The 12,500-nt window shown below is 40.1% G+C and overlaps 1 pseudogene; it reads right to left on the bottom strand.

Annotated features, from left to right (window-relative positions):
* LOC137971228 (uncharacterized) overlaps window positions 1-12,500 on the bottom strand; it is a 226,412-nt pseudogene that overhangs the window by 107,825 nt on the left and 106,087 nt on the right.

Genomic DNA, 12,500 nt, shown 5'->3' on the forward strand with positions numbered 1-12,500 from the left:
TAACAATTGATAAATAGTAATGCTGGTCATTCAGTTTATCCCATGCTCGGCCTATGCATGGCTGATAAACGAACATGTTCTTGTCCACTGCAGCGATAATGTTTGGAAGAGTATGGTGAACTGTTTTTTGTGTTCCTAACAAGATTCGAAAGACCGGATATAATCATCATACTTGACCGATCATTTAACTTAGTAATGTAGGACATGCATTTACAATGTGTATGTAATAGTTCTACGCTGCCGGAAATCCGAGCTAAAATAATTAAAAGTTTGTTTGTCTGTATGTACACCATGTTCAAGGCAATCCTCGGGAAACTTGGGCATAGAGCTATCATCATGAAGTCATCCTCCTTCTGGCATGGATCAGAAAATTTTCGGAATTTAATTCTGGAGGTTTGATTTACATCGTGATTTTGGCCTGGGCCCGGTTGTTCAAAATCCTATTAACGCTAATCCCAGATTAAAAATTAACCACGGAGTTTATTTCTCTAAACCCAAATGCTGTTTAACGCTGAAGAAGTTAATCTTGAAAAACAAAAATGAACAAAAGAAACTTTTACCAAAAAGTTAAAAAAAAATGAAACAAAAGTTTACACTAATCCTGGATTAAGTTAATCGGCTTTCGAACAACCGGGCCCTGACGTTCCGCATTTTTGAAAAAACCATTAGGGGTCATTGTGGGAGGCGCGGTGGCCTCATGGTTAGTGCGCACGACTCCGAATCGAGTGGTCCGGGTTGGGGTCCTGTGACGGTTGGCGATTCCCTGGGTCTCGCAAGATTGCGAGCGAACAGGATAAAATTAAGTGTAAGACAACGCTCTTCGCACAAACCCGCAACACAGTATGAATTTTAAGAAAACGCGTACGACTTTTGATAAAAGATATAAGTTAACAACAAGTATAACAGTTAGTACAGTGACTATCTCTAAATTAACTAATCTTACTTAGATTTTCTTTATGCTTTACATTTATTTAAATGACAACACTAATTAAAATAAACTAAATACTTTGAATATTTACAATATTAAACAGTTCAGTTCAGTTCTTCGCTTTCACTCCAAAACGCTACTAACCAACAAACCAACAAACCGACTAACCCACAAACCAACAAACCTCAGCCAGCAATGAAGCTTTAAACCAATAGCTTCTCGGCCCGCTTCTGCTTCTGCTCTCCGGCGCCTTCTATCTTTCTCGGACTTTATTCCTTTTCACTAAAGAGCGGTACAGTAATATTCTCCTCGCTCGTTCCTCCACTGTAGACAAAGGGGTTTTGTCTTGATGTACGGTTGGGGTCTGCTAAAGACTTTCAGCATTGACTGTTTGACCGTTTCTGCCCTCCACTTTCTTCTAAAATTAGCCTTCCCTCTTGTCAACAAACCTTGCACCACTTCAACAACCAACCCACGCCCACGACTTTTTACATCCATATATAGTTAAACTAATTTAATCAAATTACGACAAAACATGTTTTTTTTAGATAACTACATAGACCCTTTGCTTATATGGCGCCTAAATTTGAATAACAAACCTTTGTACATCCTTAGCCTCGTACTTATGTTTGTAGACAAAGGATTTTTCACCTGAATGTGAGGCTTAGGATGTACATTGCCATTTATGCAAAGGGTCTATTACAACACTTAAAAGAAGTTCTATAACACTAAATCAGATAATACATAATACACTAGGGAATCGTACAATAGATAGTTAACACTCACACTAACGAACAAGACGAGTGGCTAAAACTATCTACAAACTGGTGACAAAAAAATAAAAATAATAATTACTTGACAGGTCCTGACTGGGGAAATTGTGTTGTGTTCTTGGGCAAGACACTTTACTCTCATGTTGCCTCTCTCCACCCAGGTGTTTAAATGAGTACCGGCCAAATGCTGGGGGTAACCCTAGGATGGACTAGCATCCCATCCAGGGGGGAGTATAAATAATCCTAGTCGCTTCATGCTACGGAAACCGGAGATAAGCGCCGCCCTAATGAGCCTTCTGGCTCGTAAGCAGTGACTTTACTGACTTTATTAGGGGTCATTGTTCCATTCTCATTCGGGTTCGGGGACCCGTATCTCGAAAGTCCCGAGACTTTTTCGGTATCACTATTCCCTTGGAACCTTAAGGTCAATCATTTGGATTTTAGCTATCTTAAAAACATACTAAAAGACGAACTCTTTAAAACAGGCGGATGGCAGTTTCACAAATGGCTTTTAGAACTCAAAAAGTTATCGGGACTTTCGAGAAATGGACACAGTTTCGTGTTTTTATCCGAGTGCGGAAAAGCTTGACTGACCTTGATATTTTAGTTCTTTATTCACGCAGTACTGCATGTCGGTCTCCTTCTGCAATGAACATTTTGCTCGCTAAACAAGAGTTGTCACCATCTCTCCACTGATATGCATCTTTCAGTTTTATGAAATTTGGGCAGTGAAAAATACACTCACTATCTGGACCTCCTAGCTGCAAGGAAAGAGATTAAAAAATCCCAGAGAAGTCCCATTATGGTGGAATGGATAAGTGAATAAGACATCAAGGGACTGACAAATAAAAATTCAGTCCCAAGTGTGAGCAACTTCGATTGTTTTTCATGTAAATAGCCCCGCCAAAGCGGATTGCATTATGGGAAGATGCAAGTGAATTCTGGACATGAGATGTCTTCCCCATTTTAAGGAAACCTTTTCTCATAAGATGACAAAAGGGCTCAAAGAAAAATTGGCCAACATAAGGTTCGATTTAGCAATTCTAAAAGCGATTGGATTTGCCTTTCTTTAGCGGCCTCGTCAATTTAAAGGTAAAATAGAAACAAAAAATCATGGCAGTCCTAATACCCACAAATGAAAAGTACTTTAACTCAGCAGGAAAAAGAGAATTGTCATGATCCACACCATAAATGATTCGTCAGTGACAATGAAGTAAAAAAAGTTTAATTGTGAGGAAACGTTAGCTAGTCCCATAGCAGCGAAAGCAAAAAAAGATGTTAAAAAACAACCCGTTCGCAGAAGCGGTTTTTATTTCTTTAGCAATCAGTTACAAGTGTTGTTGCATAACACCATTCAAATGATTAGCTGCTAGTTAGGTAGACCTGGTTTGCCCATCCTTCACCGTCAGACCCACAGGCTGCAGATCTGCCGTACTTGTCAAAAGTCTGATACACTGTAGCAATGGACTGTGCACCATCGTCCATCCTGAACAGCAAACATCTTGTATCCTTTTAGCATTGCAGCCACGACCCACTTTGCAATGGGGTTCTTTCGAGTACCATAACGATCCATCGAGAATAGAATCTCTTCCTTGCACTGTTTGAATGGCTCGATTAGAGGCGTCTTTGAAGCAGCCGATGGTTTTGAAATCTGCAGTGATGGAAAGTCACTCAAAAGATTAATTATATTCCTCTACGATTTCAGGAGACTGTGGCACAAGATCTACGACGGCAATATCAGCGAAAAAAGCCAAACAAATTTGTCTGTTCATGAAAGGTATTCAAGTTTTGTCATTGTTATTCAACATAAATCCACTTATGCATAGTAACCGCTATAACTATCCAAGGTAAACGTTCTCAAAATAGGACGCGTAACTATTAATTAGGTATTGTGAGAGAAGATAAAGTGATTTTTTACTATAAATTCAACAGAAATTGCTAGATCGATTCTAAAGGAAAAACTTACAAATTTCCGTTCAGCTATGAAAGACTTTTAATGCAGCTTGAGTACTGTTTTTTGTACTATAATTTGTTACCTGTTTTCTTAAATCTTGCACGTCGCTGGTATTAAGAGTATAAAAATTCCTCTCGGTCACTTACATGTTGTTTTCGGCCCGTCTTTGTCGCGTGTCCGTATTTACTCTAGTAACTTTGTTGAGACAGCACTTAGTACAACTTGGAATTTATAAATTTACAGCTCTTGTCGAATCAGAACAGAATGATCTTCACGATTGTATTCTTAACCTTTTTAGCCCCGAGGGAGCCCTTCAGGTAGCCTGCGTAGCAAGCGTTCCTGCTGGACAGAAGGGCTTCGAAACGGTTTTCCGGAAAGTGGCCGCGCGAAAGTTGGGGCAAGAGACTGAGGGAACGCTTGCAAGAAGACACCCTATTTTTGAAAAACGCCCACCTTTTAATGGTTGACTTGACACACGCTGATTAACGTCATATTAACAAATTAGCCAATAACAGATAACCATGTTAACACAAGTTGACTTCCGTCAAAACAAACCGAGGCACCGAGGAACCGAAACACCCAAGCGATCAATGCAGAATTTACCAGTGTGATTTTAAAGCGTCTCAGCCGGGTACGACTGGTTATGTTTCTTCTGAGAATTTATTTAAACCATCGAAAACAAAAGAAACTTACGGACAAATTCTAGCTGATATTTGCAGAGCGGTCAGAGCGTGTAAGCACCCCTTGCGCTCGTAAAACACGAAATTTAGGAACATATTTCGTACAGAGTTCGATAGGTTGTAAGGCCATTAAATGCAAAATTCCACAAAAGCTGACCATGAAACTATTTAAGAGGTTTTGGTTTAAAACTAGTGACGATTTCAGTGCGACTTGCTGGATATCTAGGTGAAGAGTGGTCGACGAAATGAATCGTACTAAATCTCCTGGAAATTACAGGAAAACGTCCTCGCTAGTTTAATATTCCACACTACGTTTTTTATCAAATCGTCACGAAATCGTAGCTGAAATAGCAAGTAAAAGTGCTTTAAAAAATTACATGACTGTACAAAGGAGCCGCTTTCTTCTCACAATAAGAGAACATTTAAAAGGAGAGCTGCGTAATTATCTTCATCTTGTCTCAATCCATGACATAGGAGTCAAGCTTACATTGGGCAAGGTAAGCAGAGAACGATTTGACGAAAACAGTTTATTTCCTTGATCCTGAAACACGTGGATTCTGATAGTTCGGAGTCATTTTATTAATTCATCCTCGTAAATATAAAGTATCTTTTGCAAGCGAACGAAACGCTTACTTCAGTCCAGTCCAAACTTTTCGTCAAGAATAAGCCCTGCCAAAGTTTTTTTAGATAACGAATCTTTTGCTTTTAGTGAATTATGGAAACGCTTAATTATCCACGGCGGCTTCAGATGATGCGCAAATAATACTGAATTTTTCTTAATGGCTATTGTCCGAGCAGTCCAGATTGTCATTTCAATCACAGGCTGTCATTCCCATAGAATTTACCTCAACCACTTACTTGATCACGTATGATGCTTTCAAATGGACCCGGGATAGCAAACCGAATGTTTGGAAATCGAACTCAATCGAACTCAATCGAACCCAATCCGTCGATTGAGTTCGGCAATCGAACGAAATCGAACACCGAAATCTGTGTGAGTACGATTTCCGAACCAATCGAACTCAATCGAACAAATCGAACCTTTGATGAAATGGTATATGAAATGAATCATATGTGAACTGCGGATATGAAATCAAGTGAAGCTATGATCTTCGCAGTTATGAGAGCAATTTTTGCAATTGCGTAGAGAAGCCTGAAAAATTCAGGACTTCAACGGGGTTTGAACCCGTGACCTCGCGATTCCGGTGCGACGCTCTAACCAACTGAGCTATGGAGCCGCTGACGTTGGGAGCTGGTCATTTGTGGGTTCTAATGGTCCCGTGAGGAATGAATCAATGATGAAATGGTATATGAAATGGTATATGAAATGAATCATATCCGCAGTTCACATATGATTCATTTCATATACCATTTCATCATTGATTCATTCCTCACGGGACCATTAGAACCCACAAATGACCAGCTCCCAACGTCAGCGGCTCCATAGCTCAGTTGGTTAGAGCGTCGCACCGGAATCGCGAGGTCACGGGTTCAAACCCCGTTGAAGTCCTGAATTTTTCAGGCTTCTCTACGCAATTGCAAAAATTGCTCTCATAACTGCGAAGATCATAGCTTCACTTGAAATCGAACCTTATCGTACTCAATCCATTAGATTGTGTTCGATTGAGTTTGGCAACCGAACACAATCGAACTCAATGAATTGGCGTATAAGCCGCACTCGCAGATAAAGGACGACTGGCTTGGTCTACATGTAGTATTGGGAACGAGGTCGACGCCTTCAGCATACGGATAATACGGGTAACTTTGCCTACGGTCAATCCAATGCCTGGAACGAAAAGTGCAATGAAGTTTCTCTAGATAAATTCTGCTTTGCCTGTATTTAAACGACTTTCGAGAGAATCGAAGAAATCGCATCTAGACGTTGATAACCACCGAGAAAGACGTCCACTTGATGGCACATATGCCTCGCCTATTTGAAGAGATAGAAAGTTTGAAATGTGGTGCACTTCACCTTTACATTCTACATATTGCTCCTTATTTCTATCCATATGTTGTTATCTGCGTTTCCTTCTGTTAGCCACCAGTTTTTACGAAGGCTTCACCGCTACCACAGAGAATCGATTTGTCTTCTCTTCTTGCCTTTGGCTTTTCAGTACTGAATATTTCAACTGGATCGCAGTTGTGCTCTTTCCTCGTCGTTTTGAAATTTAATACCCAAACATAGTTCATGCCACCATTTGCCACAATTTGGAAACTCGCAGCCTATCCAGTGAGTCATTGCAGGTTCGACAAATTCTCGCTGTAGATATTTGCAAGTTCCGACTTTATAAAGCTCGCAATTTCGTGGGTCACCTTCGTCTAGTTCCTCCTCTTCCTTCTCTGTCCCTTGTGCGTCTTCAATTCTTTCTGCAATTTGTTCAACGGTTGTAGTGCGGTCTTTCTGTAGATTACCCGGCCAATAAAATATCATTATCAAGGTCAAAAAGTTCTTCGAACGTTGCTATATTCTGTTCATCGGGGAAAATTGATGTTTCTGACACAAATGCAGTGGTGGCAGAGTTAAGCATCGTTAAGTCCCCTGTTTGCTGATTTTGGAACACCACATTAGCTGCCCGTAATCCTGGAATCATGCCGATTTCCTCCATCGACTTTAACACCTCTTTTTCGGCAGTTTTCATACCTTCGACAATTTCTTGCTATAGATTAGTAGGCCAAGTAACTTCATGTTCCTCGACAACCTTATTAATCCGTCCTTTGTGTTTTATTTCCATAAGTCTAATCACTCTTCCAGTAATGTCCAACATGGGAAGCTAAAGGCGCAAGACAGGTAGTTACAAACCGGGGTCAGTACTCCAAGGAGTGTGAGATCCCAAGAGGTTGGAGGAGGAGCAGAAAAGTAACCCAGAACTCCAGCTGTAGATATTTTAGCCGATGGACTTTTTGTTTCTTTTTCTCATTAAAAATGTATACATTACGACATTTCCTGTGTGTTCAAGGTTGGGGAATTCGTGGAATTTAATTACGTGACGTAAGTGTGAAAAGTTTGGTTATTCTTCCGGTTATGTTCCTGGGGTCGGTTGCTTTCCCAGAATACTTTTAAACCAATAACAGTGGATAAAAGTATAGCAATATTAAAAGGCTTTATTACAATTGTGATCAGTCTAATTTGAGTAACAACAATGCAAAATACAGCTGCAGTTTACTCCAGTAAATCATCTTCTCTTGAGGCATCTGTGTTATCTTCGCGGGTATCCGTGGCGCTCGCGTGTGCATGTTTCCCCGAGCTTCTTGCCACCTTAGCGAAACGTTTTCCATCTTCGCTAAAAATTCTTACATTTATGCCAGTCTGCCCCACGCGTTCTTTTACATTTACTGCTTCGATTCGGCGAGTTGTAAACTTCAGGATAACTGGGACATTGATCCCACCCTCTATAGACTCTACTAAAGGCGAAAATTATGTATTAGTTTTGCATTCTCTGTTTTCCCCAAGGGTAGCACAAGATTTCTTGCGGTGAATTTCTTGAACTGGTGAATTCTACTTACAACTTCTTCAAATACCAAGTAATCGAAGCATTAACAGGCGACAGGGCCGCAACCAATTACGTTGAAGGTGACCCAATTGTCCGCGCTCATTTTCAACACGAAAAGCACGGCCGTTCTCTCCTATTTTCTTTGATACTTTAAATTCTTCTCCCTCCTTCACATCAAATCGGCACTCTTGATAGCCTTTAACAACGCATTTAACGTGTACAACCCACATAGCATCTGAAGCCATTTCTCCGAGATGTTTGCGGTTACAAAATACACACGTTTATACTGAAGCAATTCGAGCCTTGAAAAACCTGTTATTGATTTCAGCAACTCGAACTCCAGTTTTTTTTTTTTAATCAAGAGTTCGGAAATCGAACGTTCGATTGGGTTCGATTGCCCATTTTTTTTTTTTTGTGAGTACGATTTCGTTCGATTGCAGAACTCGATCGAACTCAATCCACAGATTTAGTTCGATTGTGTTCGATTGAGTTCGATTGAAATTTAGTTCGATTAGGTTCGATTTGCTAAACCGGGAAATGGAAAAATCACTATGATACTCGAGAAGTCTGTTCGGCGTTTTTTTTTCTTTTAAATTTCGAACTCCGCACATCATGACAAACATCTGAAGAATTAAGATTTTTCCGAATTCTGTTGGCAAAACGGCCATTACATCTATAGAGTTAAAGAGATGGCGAATTGACAGTTCTTGTTCCCTTTTCAATGTTCAATGTAAAACTGAGAACCGATTCGGTCAACTTCAGCACACGATTCAAAACCGTCCACATCTTCCGCCATTGTCTTGGTCACGCTAGAACTAACAAGAAACATTTTGGTCGAAAATTTGTCACCTGTCAATCATTGCGACTGTGCCGCACCAATCAGAAGCCCCCGTTCGAGGGCGAACGAGTTTTTCAAAAATAGGGGGTCTTCTTGCAAGCGTTCGCTCAGTCTCTTGCCCCAACTTTCGCGCGTTCCAGAAATCGTTTCGGAGCTCGATCTTCTGACAAACTGGAAAGCTTGTTACGCAGGCTACGTTTCAGTTCTATAAAAGGGCAGGGATTTCACGAGTCGAAGGATATGAAATGGTAGGGAAATCTGCCATTTAGGTTTTTAAAAGGGCCTTTCATTATTTTCCAATGGAAGGTATACGAAAGGGGTATCTTTTCTTCCAAAATGGTATATAAAAGGGTAAGGGAAGAGGAGCCTCCCCGTGTTAAACTTTTTTAGTACTCCCCCCGGATGTTTTACAAAGATAAAGTACACGCTAGTCCTTCCCTCTAGTTCATCAGGTCTTTGTCCACAATAAAACATCTCGTTTTTAATTTTTGCGCATTTGATAGACATTTCATTGACATTTTACCTTTGATGGCATAAACCTGATTTGCTCATGGTCACTAACAAACTTGCTACCCTATTTCTTATTAACGGTTTCACTACAAATTTGTCCTCTGTCGAAGACAGGTCACAACGAACACGACTATGCAAATTTAGTGTTTTATAAAGATGAAAAACACGCTAGTCCTTCGCACCGGCTCATTAGGCCTTTTGTGTGCAATAAACACTTCATTTTATTTGGAAGAGAATTTAATAGACATTTCATCGACATTTTACCTTTGATGACGTGAACCTGATTGGCCCATGGTCTGCCTTCGCCTTCAGACCCACAGGTTGCAGATCTGCCGTACTTGTCAAAGGTCTGGTCCGCTGTGGCACTGGCATAGCACGATCATGATCATGATCATGATCATCGCATGGCGACCTGAATTACCTGAATTATCATGCAACTTGTAATTGATTGTAGACTGTTATCGACTGAAGGCCAATGAGCTTTACTCGAAATTCACAAAAGCATGCCCAAGATGTCCACCAGCAACCACTCACCATATACCTGGAGGCTATCACAAAGAGTACAGTTCGCTCCAATAGTTTGTATCTTAGCCTGCATTCCTCGCATTTATAGTTGCCAAACGGATTCCATTAACACTCACCTGTGATATATAGTATACCTGATTGGCCCATGGTCCGCCCTCGCCTTCAGACCCACAGGTTGCAGATCTTCCGTATTTGTCAAAGGTCTGGTACGCTGTAGCACTGGATGCGCACCATCCTCCATTTTGAACTGCAAACATCTTGTATCCTTTTCGCAAGGCAGCCACAGCGCACTTTGCAATGGGGTTCTTGCGACAACCATAAGATCCATCGAGAATAGAATCTTTTCCTTCCAATGTTTGGATGCCTCGATTAAAGGTGTCCTTGAAGCAATCGATGGTTTCATAAACTAAAGAAAGATACCCGTCCTAAAATTTTACATTGTCGTTATTTAAAGTTGTGTCCCTTTACTAACCTCCACTCACTATCATGCGAACATTCAGAAATACATTACAGAAACAATCGCGTGGACTAAGTCTAACCATTGGCATAGCAAAAACTTCCTCAGTTTTTCGGATGTTCAGTTAGTGATAGTTTCATGTTGATCCGATAAAATAAGTACTATTTTGTCTCCTTATAACTTCGTAAAATAATTAATCTACTTAGTTAAGTTTTACCACATCGAGCGCTGACTGGCAAAGCCACCAACAGAACACAACATCAAAGGGGGAAAACTATTTCGTTGACGATGCATTTCTACAACTATAAAATGGAGTAAAATGGCATCATGGTCACCTTCTACTCACATTTTCTAATTAGGCCCTACTCAATATTAAATGGAGCTACGGTCATTTTAGAAGTCAAGACACATTGTCAGTTGATATTTTCAAGGTGGGAAGCTAATAGAAGAAAACTTGGTTTTTGGACCAAAATCTGATTTCATAGTGTACCTTCAATATTTCTCTTCAAAAGTGTGGATTTTGCGCGCATTGAGAAAGCCGTTTATATACCGTAAGATTCCGAAAATAAGCCCCGGGGCTTTTATTTTTCAAGGGTCTTTTTCAAGGGGATTATTTTTGGAGGGCTTATCTACGGAGGGAAATTTGTGTATCCGAATCGATTGGGCTAGCCTCAGTAGTTGGAAGTAAATTTACCGTTTTTGCTTTCTTTTACTTTGTATTTGAGGGCAATTTTCCAAGTACAAGCTCTCCGGGGGCTTCTATTTGGAGGGGCGATTCAACGGAGGGTTTTTTGCGTTTCCGCTTTTGGGGAGTTTATACATGGAGGGGCTTATTTTCGGAATTTTTTCGGTATTTCTGGCTCTGCTTTCACAGTTTCAACTCTTTTTCTTTTCATTCGTTGTGAACAAACTCAATTTGTTAATACCTTCTCTCAGGAGATAAATTCAAAAACTTTGTAGACCGTAGGCCTCGTCCGACCACGGTGACCGTGATTATTCATAAAATTCCATGGTACCTTAAGGAAAGTTAGGGTTAGGGTTAGGGTTAGGGTTGCACAAAGAGAAGGAAACGTAGCTGCTGGTGTTGAGCCTGGAATACTCTGCCAATCAAATGTAATGTTTAAAAAAACCTGTTGTTGTATGTGACTTTTACAAAAGGTTAAATGGCTGCAGCATCTCCAGGCTTTTAAAATCAATGTAACATTGATGACAGTTTATTGATCAGTGGCGGTTATCTGCATGGTAGAGATTAAAGGAGCGAAACTCGAAAAGAAAGTAGAATGCAATCGAAACGTAATTAACTAAAATGAAAAAGAACAAAATGACCTGACTAAAGCGAGCCAACTTAAAACGAAGAAGTCGACAGAAAGAAATCACACTTACATTCGTTTCGGATCCGGGACTGGACAACCGAAGGAAAAATAGTAATGGAAACTGCACTGTAGCTTAGCTTGCCGTAGAAAATTATGAACAACTGATCGGCTGCCCTTCGCGTACTTCTTAACTTGAACTGAACTGAAGCGAACTCCCGAAAAGATGACTACATCAAGCTTAAATATTCGACGTTCAACACGACTAAATCACAGTAAACTATAATAATAAAATATTCAGCTAACGCCTGAAAACCGTCACGTTTTGCACGGACAACAAGCTGACATTCAAATTCCAAAACACCCAAAAGACAATTACTATACTGATGAGCAAGGCGTTTCAGTAGTATGAGGCCACTTAAACAAAAGGAACGACTTGACTTTTGTGATGAAGGCGAAGTTTGATTAAGAAGAGATGCCCAGCAATTGCTTTTGACTCAAAGTAGTAATTCCTTAAGAAAACGTTAATAAATTAATAATAATAATAATAACAATAACAATAACAATAACAATAACAATAACAATAACAATAACAATAACAATAACAATAACAATAACAATAATAATAATAATAATAATAATGAATTTGGTAGTGGTAATGAATTTATACAGCGCATTTTCTATTGACATATTAAAATACGCTTTACAAGCAAGTGATCTATGGGTGAGATCGGACATCAGCATATACAGGCGCCGCTGGCTGCCGCTATCATTCCATTAGCGATCTCACCCAGCACATAAATAAATGAAATGAGGCCTGACCACAACATCGGGAACTCCATGCCCTACTCTTTATGAACAGTGTGTGGGTTCTTCTACGTCCCTCTGGGTTGTGAACAGTAAAGGGTTTTGAGACGGGGCCTACAGTTTATAGTCGTTATCCGAGAAGACTTAAAAGTCTTACCATTTGCGGATGTTATTACAAAGGCTGCGCTTTCTCTTAAGTTATTTTAAGACCGGTTGGTGTTAAAATA

This window comes from Montipora foliosa, chromosome 1, assembly GCF_036669935.1.
Source record: "Montipora foliosa isolate CH-2021 chromosome 1, ASM3666993v2, whole genome shotgun sequence".
NCBI classification, from domain to species: domain Eukaryota; kingdom Metazoa; phylum Cnidaria; class Anthozoa; order Scleractinia; family Acroporidae; genus Montipora; species Montipora foliosa.